General features: G+C 44.7%; 1 protein-coding gene and 1 long non-coding RNA gene across 3 annotated transcripts in view; one reads left to right on the forward strand and one right to left on the reverse strand.

The window, feature by feature from the left end:
• Positions 1 to 26,125, reverse strand: part of LOC137415573 (semaphorin-3F) — a 199,538-nt gene that overhangs the window by 106,818 nt on the left and 66,595 nt on the right. The gene's annotated exons all lie outside the window — the stretch shown is intronic.
• The window catches only part of LOC137415589 (uncharacterized), a 55,213-nt gene continuing 29,253 nt past the window's right edge, over positions 166 to 26,125 (forward strand). The window contains exon 1 of the long non-coding RNA XR_010982101.2: positions 166 to 291. This is a non-coding gene — a long non-coding RNA (uncharacterized LOC137415589). The remainder of the gene's footprint in view (positions 292 to 26,125) is intronic.

The following is a 26,125-nucleotide window of genomic DNA, read 5'->3' on the forward strand; positions in this document are numbered from 1 at the left end:
CCACCGATCACGGCACAGAGAGTCCTCTGTTTGGCACGGCGGGGCCGAGCTCGCAGAGACAACCACATCAGCAGGCGCAAGGATTGAGTATCAGTCACGCCTGTTTTGTATACATGGGCCAAGAACTGCAAAATGTCAAAGCTGTTAGTCGTTTAAGGAAAACGCGCACTTCCAAGACGACAACCGAGATGCCAGAGCGATTTCTTCCAAAAAATGTGACGCGGAAAATGAAAAGTTCATGGATACGCGAGTAAACATCACTATCTTCCTTTGCAAACAAGTAGCTTTCTGGTTGGTTTGGCAACTTTCTCTCTCTCTCTCTCTCTCTCTCTCTCTCTCTCTCTCTCTCTCTCTCTCTCTCTCTCTTCTCTCTCTCTCTCTCTCTCTCTCTCTCTCTCTCTCTCTCTCTCTCTCTCTCTCATCCTCTCTCATCCTCTCTCATCCTCTCTCATCCTCTCTCACCCTCTCTCTCTCTCTTTCTCTCTCATCCTCTCTCATCCTCTCTCATCCTCTCTCACCCTCTCTCTCTCTTTTTCTCTCTCTCTCTCTCTCTCTCTCTCTCTCTCTCTCGCGCCCCCTGCTGGCCGTTTGTGTGTTGGGCGTGGCAAGATGGCGTGCACTGGTGTTCGTGTGCTGTAGCTCCGTGCTTGTGTTGTGTTGCCCCCCCCCCCATTCCTTCCTTTCCTATCGCGCCTTTGTCGTGTCCTTCTTTACCACCTGTGCCCCTTTCCCTCCCTTGAGACAGAGAGAGTGAGAGAAGAGCCCAAAGGTGAGAGCAGACCCGTTCGGTTCAGTTTACCTGCTCCGTCGGTGCTGTTTACCTTACTCGCGTCGTGTGAACTTTATTATTCATTATTTCATTTCGACTTTATTTATTTTGTGTCCTTTCCGCCTGGTCAAGGTGGAAAGGTGAGACATCGCCGTTATGGCGAGTGTTCGTGCACGGCAGGAAGGGTTTGAAACCCTAACAAGGAAGCATGCTTTCGTGTGTGTCCCTCCCGAAGGTGTTCCTACCGAGGACATTATCCTAGCTGTAGGGAATGTTATCGGCGATGAAAATGTCCGCGCCGCGTCGCGGATGAACCAAAAGTTTGTTGTTTTCGTGTCGGACGAGAAGTTCGTGCATGATGTTGTTAGTACCGGTCTGTCATTGAAAGGTGGGCAGTTCGTCATGGTTTCCCCGATGGACACACCGGCGATTAAAGTTATTATTTCAAATGTCGCTCCGTTTATCACAGATGATAAGTTAATGGCTGTTCTGACCCGGTATGGAACTGTTGTTTCCCGAATCTCGATGATTCCCCTGGGATGTCGGGATGAACGAATGAAACATGTTATGAGTTTCCGGAGACAAGTATTCATGGTGCTTCCTGATCGCGGCGACGATACAGGACTAAACATCTCGTTTAAAATTTCGGTAAATGATCGTCAATATCAAATGTACACTTCGTCAGGCACCTTAACGTGCTTCCTTTGTGGAGCCTTCGGACACGTTAAAAGGTTTTGTCCCAAAGCATCTTGTACGAAGTGCGGCAAATTGGGACACACCAATGTGGGCTGTAAAAAAGAAAACGCCCCGACCGTGCTTCCTCATGCCTCGACCGTGCTTCCTCACGCCTCGACCGTGCTTCCTCACGCCTCGACCGTGCTTCCTCACGCCTCGACCGTGCTCCCCGACGCTCAAACCGTGCTCCCCGACGCTCAAACCGTGCTCCCCGACGCTCAAACCGTGCTTCCTGGCTCTCAAACCGTGCTACCTGAAGCCCCGACCGTGCTTCCCGACGCCCCGACTGTGCTTCCTGATGTCCCAACTGTGCTTCCCGAGGTCCCGACTACGCTACCTGAAGCCCCAACCGTGCTACCCGAAGCCCCAACCGTGCTGCCCGAAGCCCCGACTGTGCTTCCCGACGCCACGACTGTGCTTCCCGACGCCCCGACCGTGCTTCCCGACGACCCGGTGCTACCCAAACCCAGTGAGATGGCACTTGGTGATGCTAGTACTGCTGACGAACCCATGAATGAAGAACTTGTCATACTGACCAAAAAACGGAAAGCACCACTAACAAATAGCCCCGATGGTGCGATAAAGAAGGCTGTCTTGGGCAGAGACACTGTCTCTGCAAAAGAGGGCAAAACGTTTACAGCAAACGAAAATATCGAACGCCAAAGTGGTAAAGAAGATGTTACTGATTTCCCAAGCTCTGAGAATAAAGCCGACATTGATCCGAACAATGCGGCCATTCTTGAGCCTGAACGCGAAGCCCCACCGGTCCCCCCTCCAGTAGCTGAGCGGACTGGTGACCAAATAAATTGCTCTGTCTCACAAACAGAAATCGTAACCCCGGCTACGCAGAGATCTGCAGCCATTTGCCAAAGCACACATAAAGAAAGTAAGCACCAGTCTGCTCGTGAGTGTGTACCAGAGTACCCAACGAAATCTCAGGAGATGCCTCCAGAGGAGCTCGTGAGAGCTGCAAGTAAGGCCCAAGATCCAGGTGGGACATTATCAGACCTGTCAGAGTCTGAGGACGAGGTGGAAGTGACTGAGCTGTCACAGTCATCAGCATCTCAGTCACAGATACCCCCCCAACACATCGTGTCGTTTCTAGCCGAAACGTACAGACAGCGTAACATAGTCATTAAAGACCATTTTGACGATTTGGCTGCATTCATCCACACTGCAAAATCCATAATTAAAACGCCTGAACAATTTGACCTGAATAAGTCACAATACCACAGGTTAAGAAAATTCATCACACGTGCAGGTGTAGAGTGTTCCCAGCCACAGGCTGATTTCATCAATACAGGATGAAAACTATAAAACTTGCAACCTTAAATATTAACGGTGGTGGTGCTAGACACCTCCGCCAGGTTCAAGTAAAAAACATATTTCAACGGAAAAAGGTGGATGTGATCTTACTTCAAGAAACTCACATCACACCAAATGTGGAACATAACTGGCATCAACTTTTTAAGAGCCAATGCTATTTCAGCAATTTATCAGCTTCATCTGCTGGAATCGGCTTCTTGCTGAAGCCAGGCCTCGTGTGTGAGTCATGCCATTTTCAGGAGGTAATAAATGGTCGGCTTAGCTCTCTCAAACTAGTAAGCCATAACTTCCATTACACCATTTTTAATGTGTATGCGCCAAGTGATAGCGTAGAGCGTAAGTCCTTCTTCACCTCAATGATAAATCACTTAAGATCAGTTGATCTTGATCATTGTGTGTGTGTCGGAGGTGATTTCAATTGCACCTTCGACCCATCGGTTGACAGAAACTCTGCCGAACCCCATCCTGAGTCCCATGTACACTTATCCAATTTTTTTAGCACAATGGGCCTCGTTGATGTTTGGCGGTTGCACCACCCAAGCACATCCCAGTACACCTGGTGTCGATGCGCCAATAGTCGAGTATCCTTGGCAAGACTTGACAGATGGTACATCAACGTACCCTTTAAAAATACTGCGGTTTCTTCAAATATTTTTCCTTCCGTGTTTTCAGACCATCATATGGTAACCCTAAACCTTTCCTTTCCTCAACCCGCAAGTAGGAGCGCTTATTGGAAGTTTAATGTTAGACTTCTAGAAGATGGTATGTTTAAGGAAGCCTTTCGTGTTTTCTGGGCAAGTCTAGTAGCAAAGAAATCTTCCTTTTCTTCATCCAGCATATGGTGGGATAACATGAAATCTCAAATTCGGGTTTTTTGTCAATGTTTCCAATCACACAGCACAAACGACAAGCACATTACAATGGCCCGGTTGGAATTGGATATTCTACATTTGGAGAATAAATTGGCTCATGAAAACAATGACGCCAATTACCGGTTATTGCTTGTAAAGAAAGCTCTTTTAAGGGAGTTAGTTCAAGAGAAAGCAGCCGGAACATTAATTAGACTTAGAATACAGAATGTAAAGTTATCAGACACCCCAAACAAGTCTTTCTTTCACTTAGAATCCTTAAGCAAGCCATCACGGCTAATCTCTTCTGTTTTGGACTCAAGAGGCAACGTTGTTGTCAACGAGGATGATGTTAGAATAAACATTATTGAATTCTTTACAAAACTTTTTGAGGAGCAGACTGTTTGTAATGATACAATGATGGATTTAACCTCTCACCTCCCCTCCCTAACTGAGGCTCAACGGTTGGAGCTTGACCTACCAATCACCCTCCTTGAGCTAACCTGTGCTCTTGCTGCCATGGATTCAGGGAAAGCTCCGGGTATTGACGGTCTACCTCCCGAATTCTTTCTGACATTTTGGGACCTTTTAGGCCCTGAGTTGCTGAATGTTTTGGACACTTCTATACAGACTGGTATAATGCCGCTGAGTCTAAGAAGAGCCGTAGTGTGCTTGCTCCCGAAAACTGAGGATCCCCGACTTTTGGTGAACTGGCGACCGATCTCCCTGCTGTGCACGGACTACAAGCTTTTTTCAAAAGTACTAGCTAATCGACTAAAAAAGGTTATTGGTGATCTAGTACTGCCAGAACAGAGTTACTGTGTTCCTGGAAGATCCATCCATGATAATATTTCTTTAATCAGAGATCTCATTGATGGTAACCGTGTTAAAGAAGACTTTGGAATGATGTCGCTTGATCTTGAAAAGGCATTTGACAGTATCGACCATAAGTTTATGCATCATGTGTTACAGGCATGCGGCCTCGGAGCAAACTTTCGTTCCTACATTTCCTTGCTATACACGGATGTATTTAGTTTAATTAAGATTAATAATGTGCTGGCTCCCCCCATCAAGGTTCGGAGAGGGGTCCGGCAAGGGTGCCCAGTCTCTGGCTTATTGTTTGCTCTTTCTTTAGAGCCTCTTCTCAATCTACTGAGAAAGAAGATTTCTGGAATAGCACTCTCTCCCATGAGTGCACCGCTAACCCTATGTGCTTATGCGGATGATGTTTGCATCTTTGTAAAAGATAAAGATGATATTGATATCGTTGTTGAGTGCCTGTCAAAGTTTCACGCTGCCTCCTCTTTAAAAATCAATTGGAACAAGAGCAAGACGTTATGGATACCCTCCCTTTATCGCAACCTTCTTCAGCCTGTACCACAGCCGCCCCCATCCCTCCCCGCAGGGTTGCTGTGGGGAAGTGAGGGAATTAAGTACTTGGGCATATTCCTTGGTTCCCCACAGTATGCTCAAAGAAATTGGGACGGGGTAATTGAGCAAGTGGGAGAAAGATTGAACCGATGGAAAAGGGTTTTACCTCATTTGTCCTTCAAGGGCCGTGTGCTAGTGATCAACAACTTAGTTGCCACAATGTTGTGGCATAGGTTCATCTGCCTGCAACCGCCGGAGGCCCTACTCAAAGCACTCCAGGGCAAACTGGTGGACTTCTTCTGGGGAGGCTACCACTGGCTACGACCCGATGTGATATGTCGCCCCTCGGCTGAGGGTGGCCACAACCTCGTCGACATCAAAGCCCGCCTAATGGCCTTCCGGCTGCGGTCCATTCAACGTCTCCTCTACATGGAACATCTGCCAGGCCGGCTCCCTGCACGCCTTGTACTGCAGCGAGCGGGTAGGCTCGGGTACGGGTTTGAACTCTTTCAAATGAACCTCCAGCATGTCGACATATCGGTTCTCCCTGCTTTTTACCAAAGCCTCTTAAATGCCTGGCAGAGCCTTTCTGTGAGTCGTCAGGCGGACACATATGTAACGAAAATGCTGGCACACGAGCCTTTGTTCTATAACCCTCTCTTTCCCGACATTCCAAAGAGTCGAGATTTTTGCCAACACTTTATAGCAGCTGGTATTGTGAAGGTGCGGCATCTCCGACATGACTCAGGGTATGGTTGGAAATCCGTAAGTGAAATCGCCGACCTGACAGGGATTTGGTCCCATAGGATGATTGCAAAAATTTTGAGGAAAGTGATTCAGTTGGGATGGCAACTTGGCCTAACTTGGACTCGAGGTACAGAAGAAGATCTAAATGAGCCGACAGTGCCTAAATTAATTGTTGAACCCATTCAAAACGATTTGCCCCCTGTTAGCGATGGGTCAAAGCTTTTCCAGACAATGGACAGCAAGGGCATCTACAAGATGTGCCTCAAGCTGTTAAATGGGAACCCTTCGTTAAATGGAGTTACCCGATGGAAAGGATTGTTACCCGGAGGACCCCCCTCCGAACCTATCTGGGAAGCCATGTATAGTGAGCCCACATCCAAAAGAACAGGTGATCTCCAGTGGCGTTTGGCCCACTGGATTGTTCCCTCCAACACGTTTATTAGACATTTTTCTCCTGTATCTGTTTGTTGTCCCTTCTGTACAGTCAATGAGGACTTGTTTCACGCATTCATAGACTGTATCCGATTATTTCCTTTGTTTCATTGGTTGAATTACATTGCACATGAAATGCATGTTACTTTTTCTTTGAGAAGTTTCGTCTTTGGTTTTGCCCCTAAACAGAATCCTGCATCTAAACTGTTTAGTTTCCTAACAGCAACTGCGAAACTTGCTGTTTATTTAACAAGAAAAGACAAACTATCTGGCAAACCGATAGAGCACTGCAATATCATGTTGTGTTTGAATGCATTAATCTCAGCAAGATTGAAACTGGAATTTATCCTGTCCAACGAGGCTGGAAATATTCATAACTTTGTTGATACTTGGTGTGTTGGTGGGTTTTGTGAGGTTAAAGAAAATGAATTTAGAATACTGTTGTGAGATACTGATTGTTTTTTATTTGATGATCATTGGGTGCTTCTTCTTCTTTTTCTTTTCTTCTTTTTGTTGGCATTATTGATTTTATTGCAAAACGTGTATATTGTTACTTTTATATTTTTGTAATAAAAGGACTAAAAAGTCAAAGTCTCTCTCTCTCTCTCTGTCGCCACCTATCGGCTGTCGGTGCGTTGGGTGTGGCGTCATGGCGGCTGTGAACAACTGCTCTGTGCTTTGGTGAGCCCATTGCGTTTTTCCCCTCCCCTGCCCCCCCTCCCTCTCCTTCTCCAGCCTGTGTGCTTCGGCATTGTGTTTTCATCCGTTCTGCACCCTTGTCTTAGAGAGAGAGAGGATTGAGAGCGGGCCCTTGTTGGGTGCGGCCTACTGGCTTTGACGGCGCTTTGTAAGCCATTTTTGTGCTTAGAACGCACGTTTTTTATTTACTTTAGCTCGATTATTTAGGTTTGATACCCTCTTGTCCGGTCCGGACAAGGGGGGGGGGGGGGGGAATTTGATCTGTTTGTTGGTGTTCGACAAACATTGGGTTCTCTCGGTTCTTGGCTACGAACTTTTCTTTGGTCGAGTTAGAATGGCGGGCGAACGTTTCCGCATTGATACGTACGAATCGCTAACTCGTAAACACGGGCTAGCTTGTGTTCCTCCCAACGAGGTGGAAATTAACGATGTGCTTTCCGCCATTGGAAACATCGTTGGTGCACACAGTATTCGCGCTGCCTCTCGTATGAATAAGAAATTTGTCGTTTTTTTGTCCGAGGAGCACATGGTAGCGAGTGTAGTCGAACAAGGCTTGTTCATTGAACCGAACACGTTCCTCTCTGTGTTCGCTTTACAAGCCCCGACGGTAAAGATTAACATCAGTAATATCCCGCCATTTATTAGAAATGAGGAGTTACGTGAACAATTAAACAAGTTCGGTAAGGTCGTATCGAGGATTTCGATGGTGCCGATGCGAAATGTTTGCGATCGATTCAAACATGTCATGTCCTTTAAGAGAGTGGTGTACATGATACTGCCTGCAAATGTAAAAACGCTCAATGTCGTGTTGAGTGTGAAAATCAACGGCTTTGAATACAAAATGTATGCCTCCTCGGAGGCTATGACGTGTTTCGAGTGTGGGGCTTACGGGCATGTGAGGAGTGCCTGTCCCAATGCGGTTAAACCGCAGGAACGCGGAGGATTGGTGAGGAGCGACTCCTCTTCACCGCACCATGAAGGGGAGGAGGCGGATCGAGTGGTTAATCCACCCACCGCACCGACTGCGGTGAGTGAAGCGCCAGACCCGTCCCCCCCGACCGGGGGGGTGGGGGAGGGAGTGATAGACTTAGAACGTGAGGTGACTAACCCTGCCCCTCCACTTAAGGTGGGAATAAAAGTGGTTGAACCCTCTCTCATTTCGTCCACGGTACACGACAGTGCGGACGATACCATGGAAGTATCCGTAGTGGACACCAGGAAAAAAGGTCAGAAGCGTTCAAGTGATGAATCCTGTGATTCCGAAGAAAAACAAAATAAGATTCAGATCGTGTCAGGTTCGCAGGACCTCCAGGGTGAGGCCTACACCGGAAACTCCTTGGCGGTAATGGAGATGGTACAGGAAGTGTGTGTACATGAGGAAGATTCGCTGGCACCACTTGCTGAGATTGAGTATGACCCGGAAAATAGTCGATCCTGTAAGGATGTGGTAAGTCCTTGTCCTGATAACCAAACTCGCTCAGACGAGTTAGCAGCTGGATCTGCTAGTGAGGAAAAAATAGATAAAGGGGAAAGTCCTTGCGACTGTGAGGATAACGTTAACCCTTCCCTGACAGATAAAAATGAAAGGGATGATGAGGTGGGGGACATACTTATAGCCACAGAGGATATGGTAAATTTGGAAGGGTCTGCAAAGAGTGCGGAGGTCCTTGACCCTGTAGAATTGCTGTTTCCAAAACTAAGTGTTCAGCAAATAGGAGGAAAAGATGCAGATCAAGATGAAGCACTTGATTCTGATGAAACCTCTTCTACTCCACTCTTTAGTGCTTCAAGTGCTCAAGAGAGTGAGGCGTGTGATGACAATACCATCACCATGGTTTCTCAAGAAAATGTTATCAAGTTCCTTGAAGAAACGTTCAGGAAAGACATGTAAAAATCAAAGACTACTTTCCGAATCTGCATGATTTTATTTTGACTGCAAAGAACATGATTCGTGAACCTTATCAGGTTAACATGTCAGAACCTCAATTCCAGAGGCTAAGAAAATGTGCAACTCGAGCGGGCAAGGAACTTTATGAATAGTTAACAGAGTGGAGATAAAAGTAGCATCCTTAAACATCAACGGTGGTCGCAGTTGTGTGCGTCGCCTCCAGGTGTTTCAAATGTTTCAGAATGAAAAAATTGATGTGCTGATGTTACAAGAGACGCATGCAAATCAGTCTTCTGAGGTTGAGTGGCGTAATATCTTTAAAGGTTGTCACTTTTTCTCCAGTGCTTTTGTTGATGCCAAGGCTGGTGTTGCAGTAGTCTTACATCCTAGACTCCAGCCGTTGGAGATCAGATGTAGAGAAATTTGCAAGGGCCATTTACTATCTGTGGAGTTTGTCAGCGGTAACCAAAAGATTTGCACGACTAATGTATACTGCCCTAGTGCGAACTCTGCAAGAAGTGCTTTTCTTCACAAGTTAGCAGGTTTTTTAAGCACTATTGACCTGTCCATGTTGGTTTGCTTGGGGGGAGACTACAACTGTACCCTCAACCCACAACTTGATAGAAACACTCCTGAGCCTCATCCACCGAGTGCAAGGCCTTTGGCACAGCTCATTAAAAAATTTCAACTTGTGGATGTGTGGCGGGTACAGAACCCTAACATCCGGCAGTACACGTGGGTTTGTGCCGCAAGAAATCTTTTGACAATGGCTCCTTTGGATAGAATTTATGTTAACCATGATAAGGTAAATCTTGTCAAGAATTCATATATAAGGCCATCTGGTTTTTCTGATCATCACATGGTTGTTGTTGTATGTGGCCTACCTCATCACGTGTGTAGAAGTGCATATTGGACTTTCAATGTCAAACTTTTACAAAGTGAGCATTTCAAAGAAGCATTCAGAATGGTATGGAAGGAATGTGAAATGCAAAAGTTTTCCTACCTAAATTTAAGGCAATGGTGGGATTGCACAAAATCCCAAATTAAGTGTTTTTGCCAGCAATACTGTCGTTATAATACCTGTAACACACTCGGTGTGATAACTGCCTTAAAAAACGATATACTTTATTGTGAGCAGAAATCTGGAATGTCCAACGAAAATGTCCAGCAGTTGTCAGAGAAAAGAACACTACTGGCTGAAATGGTGAGAGAGCGTGCATCTGGTGCTTTCGTCCGACTGCGAATGGACAATATCCAACTTGACAAACCAAACAAAGACTTTTTCAACCTGGAAAAGACAGCCAAGACCCCTCGACAAATTCACGCTTTGCGCTCTGCTGCCGGTGCGCTTCTGTCTTCTCAAAGTGACATCAAAGATGAATTACGAAACTTTTATTCAAAGCTGTTTGCCTTGAGAACTGTGAACCAGGAAAACAGAAACGAGATGTTTGAACTGCTCCCATCTTTGTCTGAAGACCAGCGACAACAACTGGAGCCTGGCATCTCTCTCGGAGAACTTACTGTTGCTCTTAAAGGAATTCAAGATGGGAAAGCCCCTGGACTTGACGGCCTCCCAGTTGAATTTTACAAGGCCTTTTGGGACATTCTAGGCCCTACTCTACTTGACATCTTTCATGATAGCCTTGAACAAGGTGAATTGCCACTAAGTTGCCGGAGGTCAGTTTTGTGTCTCCTTCCAAAAAAAGGGAACTTGCAAGACGCCACAAATTGGCGGCCTGTGTCACTCCTAAATACGGACTATAAAATATTGTCGAAGGCGCTCGCGATACGTCTAAAGGAAGTCATCCCCCTTTTGATTGATATTGATCAGTCTTATTGTGTTCCTGAGCGTTCTATTTACGATAACATTTTTTTGGTGAGAGACTTGATCAGTCTCGGTCGTACTACATCTCATGGTTTTGGTTTGGTTCTTTTAGATCAAGAAAAAGCTTTTGACAGTGTTGACCATTCTTTTTTGTTTGCTGTACTACAGAGAGCTGGTTTTGGACAAAATTTTGTTTCCTATGTTAAGTTGTTGTATGAAAATGCATCCTGTCTGCTGAAGGTAAACAACAGCTTATGTTGCCCTTTTCCCTTTCAGCGAGGCATCCGTCAGGGCTGCCCGCTTTCAGGAATGCTATACAGTCTCTCGGTCGAACCTTTACTAGCTTTGCTCCGAAACTCAGTGGAAGGAGTCTCCTTAACAAAAAACCACAAAATGGTTACTTCAGCTTATGCGGATGACATTTGTGTTGCTGTTTCCAGCCAAAATGATGTGGGTGAGGTCTTTCGATGTCTGTCCCAGTTTGAGCTCGCCTCCACGGCAAAGGTAAATTGGAACAAAAGTGTTGCCTTATGGGTGGGCCACAGTCCACCTTCCTCAGCTCTGCCTGTGTTACCAGGAGGAATGCAGTGGAACAAAGAGGGGTTTAAATATTTAGGGTTATTTCTCGGAGTCCAAGCATATGAACAAAAAAATTGGGAGGGTTTCTTGGAAAGAATTAAGCAGAAACTGGCTAGATGGAAACGGTTGCACCACCTTCTATCGCTTAAGGCAAGGGTGACAATAATAAATAACTTGGTGGTTCCTTTTATTTGGCATAAAGTTATCCCCCTCCAACCTCCGAGATACTTGGTCACAGGCATTCAGAGGGTTCTAACTCAGTTTTTCTGGGGAGGCCACCATTGGCTTGGACCAGACACGGTGTGCAGACCCCGAAATGCAGGTGGCCAAAGCTTGATACATGTTCCGAGTCGGATAATGGCTTTCCGCATGTGGACGATAAAGCGTTTATTGTATGGTGAGTGTGTCCCGTGGCGGCCTCTCACAAACGCTTGGCTGCAGGAAGCAGATGGGTTGAAGTATGACCGAGAGCTCTTCCTCATGGACCTGCAGCATGTCAACACGACTCTGCTCCCCGAGTTTCATCAGAGCCTTCTGAATGCCTGGCAAGTCCTTGGAATACAACGATTAGAGGTGTCCTACAATGCAAAAAAATATATGCATGAGCCATTGGTTCTGAATCCTTTATTCCCTGAAATTTCAACCTCCAGGTCATTTATGCATTGCTTCACCTGTAATGGAATAAACAGAGTGCGAGACCTGATAAAGCCTTCCCTAAATGGATGGTTATCCACCGGTTCTCTCACATCAAAAGTGGGGGTTCGGTCATCTAGAATGGTGGACAAAGTTTTGAGAGTTGTGATGAAAACTTTCAGGGAATTAAATATCGGGTGGACTGGGGCAGATGAAGTGGTGGACTCTCGTCTCTATTTCGCCGAGCTCCAAGTCACCTCAAAAAAACAACAGGGTGTCTTCTCAAAGTCAGATGGTTGCGGTGTGCTCCATGTGATGGGAAAAAAAGTTATTTATGGGATATGCCAAGAGGTGCTTATACCGGGTTTCACAAAACCTTTAAAAAATCGGTGGGATGAGATCATTCCGGCTAATTCGTTCCTATCTCCAGTGTGGAAAGAGATGTATAGGTCTCCAACCTTAGGTCGAACCGGAGACTTAAATTGGAGACTAGTTCATCAGGCCCTGGTCACCAAATACTTACTTAATAAGTTTGATCCTTCTGTACTGAATGTTTGTCCTTTTTGTGAAGAGGCTGAAAATGTGACCCATGCTTTTGTGAAATGTAAGAGATTGGTACCCCTTTTTTGTTTCCTCCAACAGCTCTTTTATAAATTTCAGTTTGTTTTTTCTGTTGCAATTTTTGTGTATGGCATTGAAAGGAGCACCAAGAACAAGACAGCGGTCCCTTTCTTGAATTTTCGGTGCGGAATTGCTAAACTCGCAATATATAAAACTAGAAAGATCAAATTGAGTGGCAGAGATGAAAATGTGCTGTTTTGCTTCAAAGGAATAGTGTCGGCCCGGATAGGTTTCGGCAGTGTGAACGACGATTGTTTTACAGATGAGGTGTTGAGTTTGTTTTTGTAAATTATACTTACGCTCAATGTCCACATATACATGTATATACATTCTTTTTGCTTGTACAACTTTCTTTTTCTTGTAAAAATTTTGCGGTGTTCTTCCATGTGTGTTTTCATACTTTTATAATAAAAGCACATAAAAAAGTCTCTCTCTCTGTCGCCACCTGCTGGCCGTTTGTATGCTGGTTGTACTGTCATGGCGTCTGCTTGTGGAGGCCTGTGAGTGCTCTGTGTTGTTGCTCCATTCCCCCCCCCCCCCCCCCCGTTTCCCCCCTCCGTGTCCTTGTGCCTGTTCGTGGAGTCTTCCTGGTGATTCCCATATACGTTGAGACGGGAGAGAGAGCCGGAGAGCACAGGGTGATTGCTGGTAAGGGTTCGCCGTTTTTGGGCGTCGCCCGATCGGTGTTTGCTCCTTCATCTTAAACCTCTATTTCCTTTTTTCCTTTCGTTTATCTTTCCTTCAGTTTGTTTTGTTGCCTCCCTTTTCCGAAGTTAGGGAAATCGGAGAGGTCTGATTACTTCCCATTCCCGGAGTTCGGGTAGGGAAGATTATATTATATATTCACCCTCCCCGAGTTGGGGAGGGGTTGTAAGTGCAGCTGTTCCAGCATGGCAGCTGCACTATCTCGATTTACGGCCTTTCAGAGCCTGACCCGTAAGCACGGGTTCTTTTGTGTACCTCCGGAACGTGAGGTGAGTGTCGAGGACGTTGTCCTCACAACCGGTCGTGTTGTCGGGATCGACAAGGTTGTTGCCGCTTCGCGGATGAACAAGCGGATCGTTATTTTTTTGTCCGACGTGGATTGTGTCCCACAAATTGTCGAACAGGGTTTGACAATCGATCCAGATTTATTTGTAATGATTTCCCCACTAGATAGCCCAGCGATAAAAGTCATGATATCCAATTGCCCCCCATTTGTATCCGACGATGTACTAATTAAAGAGTTGTCCCGATACGGTACCATCGTGTCTCGTATCTCCATGATTCCCTTCGGGTCACGAAACAACGATTTAAGGCACGTGGTTTCATTCCGGCGGCAAGTGTTTATGATTTTAAAAAATTCCCAGAAGGATTTAAACCTTATAATAAAATTTAAACATCAACAGAACGAATATACAGTGTACGTGTCCACCAACGTTCTAAAATGTTTTGGCTGCGGACAATTTGGGCATGTTAAGCATGACTGCCCCCGAAAAGAGAATTCTCCACAAGTACAACCTCCCCTCCGAACCGGGAATAAGCAACACCCCCACCTTTCCACCACCGATCCAATCCCTTCCACCACCGACCCAAGCCTTCCCACCACCGAACCAAACCCTCCCAACACCGAACCAAGCCTTCCCGCCGCCGAACCAAGCCCTCCCACCACCAACCCAAACCTTCCCACCATCGACCCAAGCCTTACCACCACTGATCCCAATCTGTCTACCACCGACCCAAGCCCTCCTACCACCGACCCAAACCCCCCCGCCGTACCCCCTTCCCCTCCCCTTGAAACAGGGGCCCCTCCCTCTACTGAAGGATCTAATTGCAGCCATCTCCTGTTAACGATAGACCTCACCCCCCAGGCGACATCGTCCAATCACAGCTTGTTGCCTGCTATAACTGATCCTACCTCTCTCGCCGTGGTAGCCGATGGGAATCCCCTCCCGATGATCACGCCCCCCGCCCCCCTCCCCCCAAACCCTTGCAATCTCTTCCCACTAACCAGGATGAGTTTCAATTAGTCTGCCCAAAAGGAAAAAGACATCTGCAAACAACAGATGAAAACGGTCATCTCTTTAAAAAACCTACAACTGAAAACCGACAGCCCCTCCTCTCTGCCCTAGATTTGTCCCTCGTCACAGAAAATCGTTTCTCGGTATTGGAGGACATAGATGTGGATGAATCCTCGCTCTTGTCTACTGACCTAGAAACTGATATGATTGAACCGCAAAAATTAGTACCCCCCCCCCCTCCCCCGAAGATGGCTCATTTCTCTCCCTCCCCGTCCCCTCCCTTTATGGACTATGCCCCATCCGATAACGTGGAGGGATGTGATGACGGTGAGGAGATAAATGATGAAAACCAGTGTGACACACCATCTGAGCCATCTGATATAGATGACTCTGTTAGTGAATGTGGTAGCCTTAAGGAAGAAGAAACCCCTCCAATCCCTCCCTCCGAGATAAAAAGGTTTCTTAAGGACACATTCCGAAAAAGGAATGTTGTTATAGAAACCTTTTTTCCGGAGCTACCTGATTTTATACTTTCCGCTAGATTGATGGTAAAACGGCCCCACGTTTTTTATTTCAATTCCTCCCAACGTCACCGTTTAAAGAAGTGGTTGCAAAAAGCTAAGAATGAACTGCTATCAAAAAATTGAGTGGTGGTCACTCCTCCTTGTAGCTGTAATGAGTTTTTCCATTTGTAGCCTGAATATTAACGGAGGATGTAGCTCTGTCCGTAAAGTTCAAGTAAGGGATTTTTTATTACAGAAGAAAGTCGACATTGCCCTCTTACAAGAGACCCATGCCAACGACTGCTGTGTCACATAATGGTGTAGGCTCTTCCCCGGCCTGTCCTTTTTTAGTAACGGTGACTCCCGCAAAGGCGGTGTCGCAATAATTCTTAGCCCCTCCTTTTCGCCTTCATCGCTTAAATTTGACGAAATACACAAGGGATCCCTAGCATCCCTAGAATTCCATGACTGTGGAAAATTTTATACTATTTTTAATATCTATGCCCCAAGTACGCCTGTAGCTCGGCGAGGGTTTTTTTAATGACCTTGGGACACACCTAACGTCCCTCGACAGCCAAAACGCCCTAAAAAACCAAGACAATCATGTTTGTATTGGTGGAGATTTTAATTGCACCCTCCAACCCCATCTAGACAGGAACAGTGCAGAGCCCCATCCTGCCTCCACAATCCCTCCCACCAAATTTTTAAAACAAATGAATTTGACAGATATATGGCGGGTACAGCACCCATCAATCAGGCAATACACATGGTGTCGATGCATTCAGGGTAATATTGTACTTGCTCGCTTGGACAAGTTTTATATTAATCCTCCACTTGAACGCCTCGTTCTGTCATCCAAAATTTGCCCATCAGGATTCTCGGACCACAGCGCAACATTTCTCAAAATTTCTGCCCCCTGCCCGAAACACAAGAGTGCTTTTTGGAAATTTAATAACAACTTACTTGATGATAGTACCTTTAAGGACATTTTTCCGGAAATTTGGAATATTCTAGTTGCCTCCCAAGGGAATTTCTCAAACCTCAGACAATGGTGGGATAATGCCAAAACGCACATCAGACTGTTCTGCCAACAATATCGTGCGTATGGTGTTCAAGAGGAAAGAAAAACCACAACCTTACTTGAAGATGAAATCATGGAATTACAGGAACAGCTTCAGGGAACTGCAAGTGTGAGCTACCGGGAAATGGGGCAACAAATGCATGGAAAAACGGCCTTACTGAATTCCATATCCGAAAGGCGAGCACAAAATGCCTTATTGCGCCTGAAGATGAGGTACATACACGACCTTGATGCTCCAACCAAATTCTTCTTCAGCCTTAAAAGGGGGGCCTCTTCGTCAATGATTACACGCTTGCTCCATGATGGGGAACTCCTTTATGAAGATGGCAGAATCAGGGAATGTGCCCGGAAACATTTTAAACAACGGTTTATGCGGCATGACACTAACCAGGATGCAATATCGGAACTTGTTTCTAACCTTCCAACATTGGCGGAGGATCAGAAGCAGCAGTTGGAGGATCCTCTTAGGTTAACTGAGCTCACCGCTGCTTTGAAGGCCTTGGAACCTGATAAAGCCCCTGGACTGGATGGGCTGACTAGCGAATTTTTCCAGTTTTTTTGGGACGCCATTGGACCTCACCTACTGCGGGTATTGAATGAATGTTTAGAGGATGGACAACTGCCGTGGAGTTGCCGGAGAGCAGTCACCACCTTAATTCCTAAGAAAGCGGACACTCAACTTATAGAGAACTGGCGTCCTATTTCTGTTTTATGTACGGATTATAAAATCTTAGCCAAAGCCTTGTCTAATCGAATGAAACCTTTTATGAATGTACTAATAGGAGAACATCAATCCTTATTATTCCTGGATGTACTATTTTTAATAATATCTTTCTTATCCGTGATACCATTCGGTTTTGTAACAATTTTAATATGAATGTTGGTCTGTTTTTCATTGACAAAGGAAAAGCCTTTGACTGTATTGACCACATGTACCTTTTTAGAGTTTTAGAGAATTTTGGGTTTGGACCTATTTTTATCTCGTACGTTAAACTTTTGTATTGTAATATATCCAGTGTTCTTAAAATTAATCAAGTATTGTGTAGCCCCATTGCTGTACAACGGGGAGTACAGCAAGGTTGCCCGCTATCTGGACTCTTATACTCTCTTGCCATCGAACCTCTTCTGCTCCAATTACGTACGCACATTTCTGGCTTCACTGGATCAATTCTTACCACACCGCTAAAAGTCTCTGCTTATGCAGATGATTTCTGTATTTATATAAAAAATAGTGCTGACGTCACTGCGGTGGCTCAGGCACTAAAGACATATTGTCAGGCTTGTTCAGGCCAGGTAAACTGGAAGAAGAGTGAAGCCCTTTGGATAGGACCTGGAGATTGCCCGCCAATTGTCCTACCAGGAGGAGTGAACTGGCAGAAAAGTGGCATTAAATACCTCGGTATTTTCCTAGGAGACAACACCTTTGAGCAGCAGAACTGGGTGGGATTACCGGACAAGGTAATGGCAAAACTGGCCCGCTGGAAAGGACTTCTTTCTCAACTTTCGTACCGCGGAAGAACTCTCGTCATTAACAATCTTGTCGCCTCTATGCTATGGCATAAGATGATATGCCTACAACCGCCCGGGAGCCTTCTTATTACACTGCAAAAGAGCATTGTCGACTTTTTCTGGAGCGGGAAACACTGGCTCCAACCCCCCGTGGAATACTTACCACTCACTGAAGGTGGCCAAGGTCTTATTGATATCCGCAGCCGGATTATGGTCTTCCGGCTTCATATCGTGCGCCAACTTGTATATGGAGATGAAGCCCTACTCTGGAGGCCTCTGGCTAACTGCATATTGCAACTTACATGCAAGCTGGGTTACGACCGAGAACTTTTCTTGATGAACCCTCATCAAATCGATTCATCCTTGCTGCCCACCTTTTACCAAGGGGTGATGAACGCCTGGCAAGCCCTGTCCTTTTCCCATGAAATGACAACATACAACATGGAAATGTTGTTGAATGAGCCCCTATGCTACAACCCCTTCCTGGAAAACAGCTTGAATAATAGGGGACTCGTTCAACGTTTTGTTGATGCCAAGCTGCTGCGAGTGAAAGACCTCATGACAGAGTCTGGGAGCTGCCGGCTGAGTGCTGCCGCTGTGGCACAAAAAAACCGGAATAAAATCTGTCAGGATCATCTGTCGGTTCCTTCGAGGGATATCCACAACGTATCGTAATACCTGCGAGGAACTTGGCCCTTCCCCCGAGGTAACAGCGGGTGACTTCCCCAAACTCCTAGTCTTCAGCCCGCCACTTAATCTGTCTCCTGACCTGAACAGCCCTGATGATACTGCATTATCCCTTCCCGCCTTTCCAAAGAAAACTTTGTACAACGCGTACGTTAAAATTTTATACACAAAAACATTTTCTGAGCACCCGAGGCTTCGATGGCGGGATGTTTTACCCCCAATACCCCCCAATTGCCCCAATTGGCGAAGTTTTTATCTCTTGCCTACTCCAAAGTATGTTGGAGATATTCAATGGAAACTTGTACACTGGATTTTACCTTATAATGTTTTACTGAACCGGTTTTCTACTGCTAACTCTAATCTATGCCCTTTCTGTGCATCCATTGAAACCCTACCGCATATATACCTTGAGTGTGAACGATTGCAACCTCTTTTTACATTCCTTCAGGAACGCTTTGTGAAGCTTGGTTCCCTCTTCAATCACAATGTTTTGATTTATGGTGTTTTAGGACCGTCTTCCCTTAGAAATGTGGTTTTAATGAATTTTTTAATTGGCCAGGCCAAGTTTGCAATTTATAAATCCAGGAAGAAAAAAATGGGAAACGCTTCTGACTCGTCATGTGATGTACTGCTCACCTTTAAGGCTCTTGTAAATGCAAGACTAAAGCTAGAGTACCGGTTTTTTAAAATGAACAAGAATTTAACATGTTTTAAAGAAAAGTGGGTTTTTAATGATGTCATATGCACACTTGATGATGATGATTTGATAATAACTTTTCCTTGAGACCATTTTTATTGCGTTTTGTTTCTTTATGACTGAACATAACTGATTTTTTGTACTCTTGTAATAAAAGGAAGAAACAGTCAGTCTCTCTCTCTCTCTCTCTCTCTCTCTCTCTCTCTCTCTCTCTCTCTCTCTCTCTCTCTCTCTCTCGCCCTCTCGCCCTCTCGCCCTCTCACCCTCTCACCCTCTCACCCTCTCACCCTCTCTCTCTCACCCTCTCTCACCCTCTCTCATTGTCTATGTCCTCCAAATCAGTGGGAGTGCTCGTGACATGACGTCACGCTGCCAATTGCAGGAGAGTTCACCCGAGCCGGTAACTCACCAACAGCAATAAGACGAAGAGCTTCCTCTCAGACAATCAATCAGGATCACTCCAGGGTACCGTCGTACGGAACATGAGCTTTGGAAATCAGTCTCTCGGCGATTGTCGGCACGCTCATTTGTCGTACTGCTAAGAAGGGCTTTGTCGGCCTTTCAATAAAGTTTTCGGCCTTATACAACCAACCACCTTTTCTGTTTCTGCTTTGCCCACAGCCAGGAATCTGAGCCGCTGGTTTGTGAACCGAGCCAAGAAGCAGTTCAAGTCTTTTGTGGAGGCAATACTTTACCCAGAATGGCCACACACGAGCATTTGCGTGCACGCACACACACACACACACACACCACAGAATTTATCTTCTGAGAAGGAACTAATGCAAGAAAACAGGAGATTAAAACTTGAACTTCAATGTGGAGCATGAAGGAAGAAGTAAAACAAAAAAGCATGGTGTTCTAAACAAGGAATATGGTGATTTAATCACATCTGCCTGTCCTGGAATCTGTGGAATCTAAAACTCTCAGCCTTATTGGGATCTCCTGCAATGAGGCCGAAGCACAATGTCTGTTTCTCTTACATCGGAGACATGTCGGTGGTCTGTTTCATACCGCCTCTTCACCGGTTCAGGTCCCTCTGCTCTTTCTGACCATCTCCAGCATACGTCCAGTAACTCCTCCCTGATAAAACTACAAGAATCCAGGCTGATTGCACACCTCAAATCTTTCATTCCTCGTTTCTCGGGCCCAGCTTTCAATAAAGGCTGTTCAATCGCACTCTTAACTCCCGCTGAGCTTCTCCACTATCTCATGTCATCCTCCACCCCTGCCGGTGATCTTTTCTACCCCATTAGCCAAACCTAGCCCAACTCTCTTACGAGTTACTGCATTTGCTCGCCCTTCTCCCTGTCCTCGTTTCCTGTCCGCTCATTCCCTTGCTCATTGGGCCAAACTATATCCCCACCTTCAGTTTGTTGCCATTTCACCATGTCACTTCGCCCTTCCATGAGCCTCGATATTTTACAGTATAAAAGACTGTATCTGAATTTGCTTTTGTTGCTCTCGCCTGAGGAGAGGGTATTGCATCTGAGTCCGTTTGTTTGTTTGTTGGTTTGTCTATTTGTCTGTCTGTTTGTCCACACAGAATAAATATGATTTTCTCTGCAACCGTTGGTCCGATTGAAAGGAAATTTTCACCATAGGTGCAACTCCACCTGCAGAATTATTTAATGATAAATATGACGTCATAGGTCACGTGGTTCTGCCGCCATCTTGGAAAAAACGAAAAAATTTGCACCGCTATATCTCGGAAAGTGCTGAATAAAAAAATTGAAACATTGCTCATTGTAAAGAACTCTCCATGGGGAATAAAATATGTTAATGATGATGTCATAGGTGCCTCCATTATGACGTCATAATTCGACATGTACAAAACTTCATCCAATCGAGATGAAATTTCTTGAGCGCCATGTCGGCATAAACTGGTGGAGAAAAAAGAAATAATGATGACGTCATCGGTCACGTGGTTCGGCCGCTATCTTGGAAAAACCGAAAAACCTTGCACCTCTACATCTCCGAAAGTTCTGAATAGAAAAAATTGAGACATGGCTCATTGTAAAGAACTCTCCATGGGGAATAAAATTTGTTAATGATGATGTCATAGGTGCCTCCATTCTGACGTCATAATTCGGCAAGTACCAAACTTCATCGATCAAGATGAAATTTATTGAGCATAATCTAGGAATAAATTAGTTTAGAAAGAAAAATAATGATGACGTCATCGTTCACGTGGTTCGGCCGCCATATTTGTTTTAACACAAAAGCCTTTAAAACCACTGAAAATACATCCTGGCGAGGATTTGCAATCTCCGATTGCTCTTTTTCTTGTTTTCACTTTTGAAACCTTCAATTTAATCAATCCGCATTATTCATGCAATTGCCTTCCGATGCCAATTCGATCAGAGGCTTCTCTCGGATATTTTTTCAAGGTGCAGCTCACCATCTCGAGTGAAATCCCCACACGCATGCCAAACATGTTGCCTTTCTTTTCTTCCCCAAACTTTCCTTGCCTGTAAACCACATGATTGCCAGTTTCCTATACTACTCCATTTGTCCACCTAAAAAAAACATCCTTTCAAGAACCTCAATATCTGGAACAACGTAAAAGACGGACCCAGTGCTCAGGAACTTTTGACACCGAGCCACCAGGTGGATATGGCTCGAGTGGGATTGCGTGCTGTATATTCCCACCGAACAACTGGTGGAGCAGCGAGCTCGTCCATCAGCTGTTCTGGCGATATCACGTCCTCGCCAAACAGCTGCTGGCTCTGCAGAAAAGCACCGCAAAATTGAGGCTTTCGTGCGGGAATGCTCGATGATAGCACTGCACTCAACAGCTGAGCAAGTCCAGGGGGAACATATCCCAAGCCCGCAATTTCAAGCATTCTTCCATATTCCTCTCGTGATGATCTGCAGGTAACCTGCCGTGACATATTGCGAGATAGTGTGGAAATTTGATGTGTGTTGCACTAATCTTTTCTTTTTTTTCCCCTACACCGTTCGCTAATGAAGTTGGAAAAGTGACAATTCACACAATTAGCAAAGACAAGCAGGCTCGTTGTACCAACTGGAGTGTGATCTTTTTTCTCTTCATTTTGGTTGCTATTATCAGCTTGTGTGACAGCATTCTCAGGTGCAAACTGCAGATAAATCTCAGTCAGGCCCAGAGAAACTGAAACACTCGGTGGTGCAATGGTGTGAGAATCTGCTGCGAGTCTGAAAGGTCAGCAGTTTGACCTCCAGCTGAGTCATACCGAAGTTTTGAAAAATGGTGCATGTTGCTTCCGTGCTTGATACTCAGCATTTAAAAAGGAGAGAGCGATAGCTTGCTGACTCTTCTTGAAGGACACCAGGAGGTATTTAATGTCCACCAACGAATACTGGCAGACAGGAGGACCGTTTAGCGCCCATCCGAGGGATGGCAAACACATTGATGAATCACTCTGCGGATGAAAGAAACACTGTGGTGACAGTTGATAGCTGGGCCGGCATTCATACCCAGACTAGTCAGCTTAGAGGAGAGTATGTGCACCTCTAGCCTAGGCCATTCGGTCAGCCCCCTCCTATGATGAAGTTCCTTGTAAGACAACATAGTCATAAGGAGGGAGGAATTGAAGGTTAAACATCACACCAAAAGAAGTACAGCTATAGATATCACAAAGAACGATCCAATTAATGTCTTTTACTGAAAAATAATTTGACTTTGTGGGGGGAACCAGGCCAAAACAGATTGGAACTAGAACGGCACTCAGTAGAAAGCATACCTCTGCCTGGTTGGCCATATCACTCAATGGTGAAGAATCACTTAAGAAAAAAATAATTGTCATATCCGAATCCATATTCAGATCTTCACCAAAATCGAACCACTTCTTCCTTGTCACACACACAACCGGTCCAACAAGTTTTGTCCAAATCCATCCATAACTTTTTGAGATATCCTGCTATGTATCGTTTTTGGCCCATTCTCCCAATGGTGAAGAATCACTTTAAAAAATCTAGTATCCGGACCCCAATCCGGACCTTCACCAAAATATAATAATTTCGTCCATGTCACATGCACTACCTCTCTGCCAAATTTCGTCCAAATCTGTCAACAACTTTTTGAGATATCTTGTTCACAAACAGACAAACAAACAAATGAAATATCGGTCAGAGACCGAGGACTTGCCGGAATGTACTTCTTTTTTTTCTTTTTTTTGCCAACCACTCCCCGCCATCATGGTCGTCTCTCCTCCTTTTGCTATTTATTGTACACCGCTCCTTTCCTATGCCATCTCCAGGCATTGCAAATCGTCATTGCCGGGCACCAAAGGGGGCTCGGCAGTGACGCACGCTGAAAGAGAGTACTCAGTTTTCACTCTGGTTTCTTTCTTTCTTGTTTGTTTTCTTTCTTGTTTTCTTTCTTTCTTGTTTGTCCGGGCGATATCTCAGCCATCCTTTGAGCTTGGAAGCTGAAATTTCGGCACAATAGTGAGCAAGTCTTTTGTCAAAAACGGTATATATATTTTTTGATTAATCAATAAATTGAGGAGTTATTTAATTATTAGCGATTAATTAAGTACTTATTTAATTAATCAAATTTCCTTTCTCTTCTGACCATTAACTCAGGCACCTTTTGAGTTAGGAAGCTGACATTTGGACATGCCAATGACCAGGTGATTTGGCTGCAAAGGATATTTTTGATTTATTAATTAATCAATTAATCGATTAATTATTTAATTATTCGATTAATGACCAAAAATTTTTTTTTTTTTAAGTTACAGATTCTGATGAAATAGTGGTAGTTTATGTGTTTTCTGACCAAATTGATTAATAATTTAATTTTTTTATGATTATTATTTATTTATTTTCATTATTAATCATTTATTTATTTTCTTTCTCATTTGGCCAATATCTCAGGCACCTTTTGAGCTGGGAAGCTAATATTTGGACATGAGTGACCAAGTGATGTGGCTATCAAGGATATTTTTGATTTATTGATTAATCATTTAATCGATTAATTATTTATTGATTAATCGATTAATTATTTATTGAGTAATCAATTAATTATTTAATTTTTTATTAATGACTTATTTAATTAAATTTCTGAAAGATACATCTTCGGATGAAGCACTAGTGGTTTAGTTATGTTATTAGCCAATTGATTATGAAAATATTTTGTGATAATCTTTTATTGATTTTAATTATACAATTAATCAATCAATTAGTGTACACCTCTCCCTCCCAATGCAGCCTCAATGAGCTGCACTGCGGTATTGCCGGGCGCCAGAGGCGCCCCGGCAATGCCGCTCTGTAGGATATTTAATTATTTGGCATGGGGGCGGTGTACTTTGAATGTATGTGTACTTGTTTTGTTTATTTTGCTTTTTATTTTGTTTTGCTTTTGTTAAGGCATTTGTGTTAAAACAAATATGGCGGCCGAACCACGTGACCGATGACGTCATCATTATTTGTTTTCGAAACTAATTTATTCCCAGATTATGCTCAAGAAATTTCATCTTGATCGGATGAATTTCGTACTTGTCGAATTATGACGTCATAATGGAGGAACCTATGACATCATCATCAACATATTTCATTCCCCATGGAGAGTTCTTTACAATGAGCCATGTCTCCATTTTTTCTATTCAGCACTTTCGGAGATATAGAGGTGCAAAGTTTTTCGGTTTTTCCAAGATGGCGGCTGAACCACGTGACCGATGACGTCATTTTTTTTCTAGACTAATTTATTCCAACACTAGCAGAAGTACCCGGCATTGCCGGGCGGGGGAGGGGAAGGGAGGGGGAAGGGGAGGGGAGGGTAACGGGGGGAGAGCGAGCCCCTTGGTAAAGCGAGCAATTTTTTTTTTCATAGCGTCATAGCGTCATAGCGTTCATAGCGTTTCATAGCGTCATAGCGATTTTTTTTTTCATAGCGTCATAGCGTCATAGCGTTCATAGCGTCATAGCGTTCATAGCGTCATAGCGTTCATATCGTTCATAGCGTTCATAGCGTCATAGCGTTCATAGCGTTTCATAGCGTCATAGGGGTTTTTTTTTTCATAGCGTCATAGCGTCATAGCGTCATAGCGTAATATCGTTCATAGCGTTCATAGCGTCATAGCATTCATAGCGTTTCATAGCGTCATAGCGTCATAGCGTCATATCGTTCATAGCGTTCATAGCGTCATAGCGTGCATAGCGTTTCATAGCGTCATAGCGATTTTTTTTTTCATAGCGTCATAGCGTCATAACGTTCATAGCGTCATAGCGTTCATAGTGTCATAGCGTTCATAGTGTCATCACGTGGTCGCTCTGAGCGAATCAGCGCCCACCTGCTCTGATTCCGTTGATTCCGTGCGCTGAAATGCGCTGAGGTAAATATGAATAAAAAATATGGATCGTCAAATATTTTGAGTTCGGCCATGTTCGTCCCAGGCTCAATGGCCATGTCTATGCCAAATATCAAGCACGTAAGCCTCTCCGTTTAGGAGTCTATCGGTAACATTACACACACACACACACACACACACACACAAACTGTGTTTTATATATACTAGGGCATGCCCGTACTATATATATATCTAAAATTATATCCCCCCCCCCCCTCTATTTACATGAAATGGTTTGGTCCATTCGCAAAGCCAAAGCGAACGGCTTGCGAGTACGGTAGAACCCCCCCCCCCCTCTATTTACATGAAATGGTTTGGTCCATTCGCAAAGCCAAAGCGAACGGCGAACGGCTAAATCGCCATAGCTCGGTAGCTCGCTGCTCTCTGATTGGTCGAATCGTTTTTTGGACATAGCTCGGTAACTACTTGTCCGATTAATATGAAACCTTGAAAAGGCACATCCTCGGGTCCCCAGCAATATACCTGGCAAGTTTCAAGTATATCGGACCGGTAGTTGTCGAGAAACAGCGGTCGCATACACACAGAGATTACTGGAATTATAGATAGATAGATTATGCTCAATAAATTTCATCTTGATCGGATGAAGTTTTGTACTCGTCGAATTATGACGTCATAATGGAGGCACCTATGACATCATCATTAACATATTTTATTCCCCATGGAGAGTTCTTTACAATGAGCCATGTCAGACAGACAGACAGACAAACCAACCAACATACTTGCATACAGACAAACATACTTGCCGGAATCTTTTCCGGCAAGTAACAAACAAACATACAGGGGTGAAAACATAACCTCCCTCCACTTTCGGTGGTGGAGGTAAAA

This window comes from Myxine glutinosa, chromosome 1 (assembly GCF_964187855.1).
Source record: "Myxine glutinosa chromosome 1, kmMyxGlut1.1, whole genome shotgun sequence".
NCBI lineage: Eukaryota > Metazoa > Chordata > Myxini > Myxiniformes > Myxinidae > Myxine > Myxine glutinosa.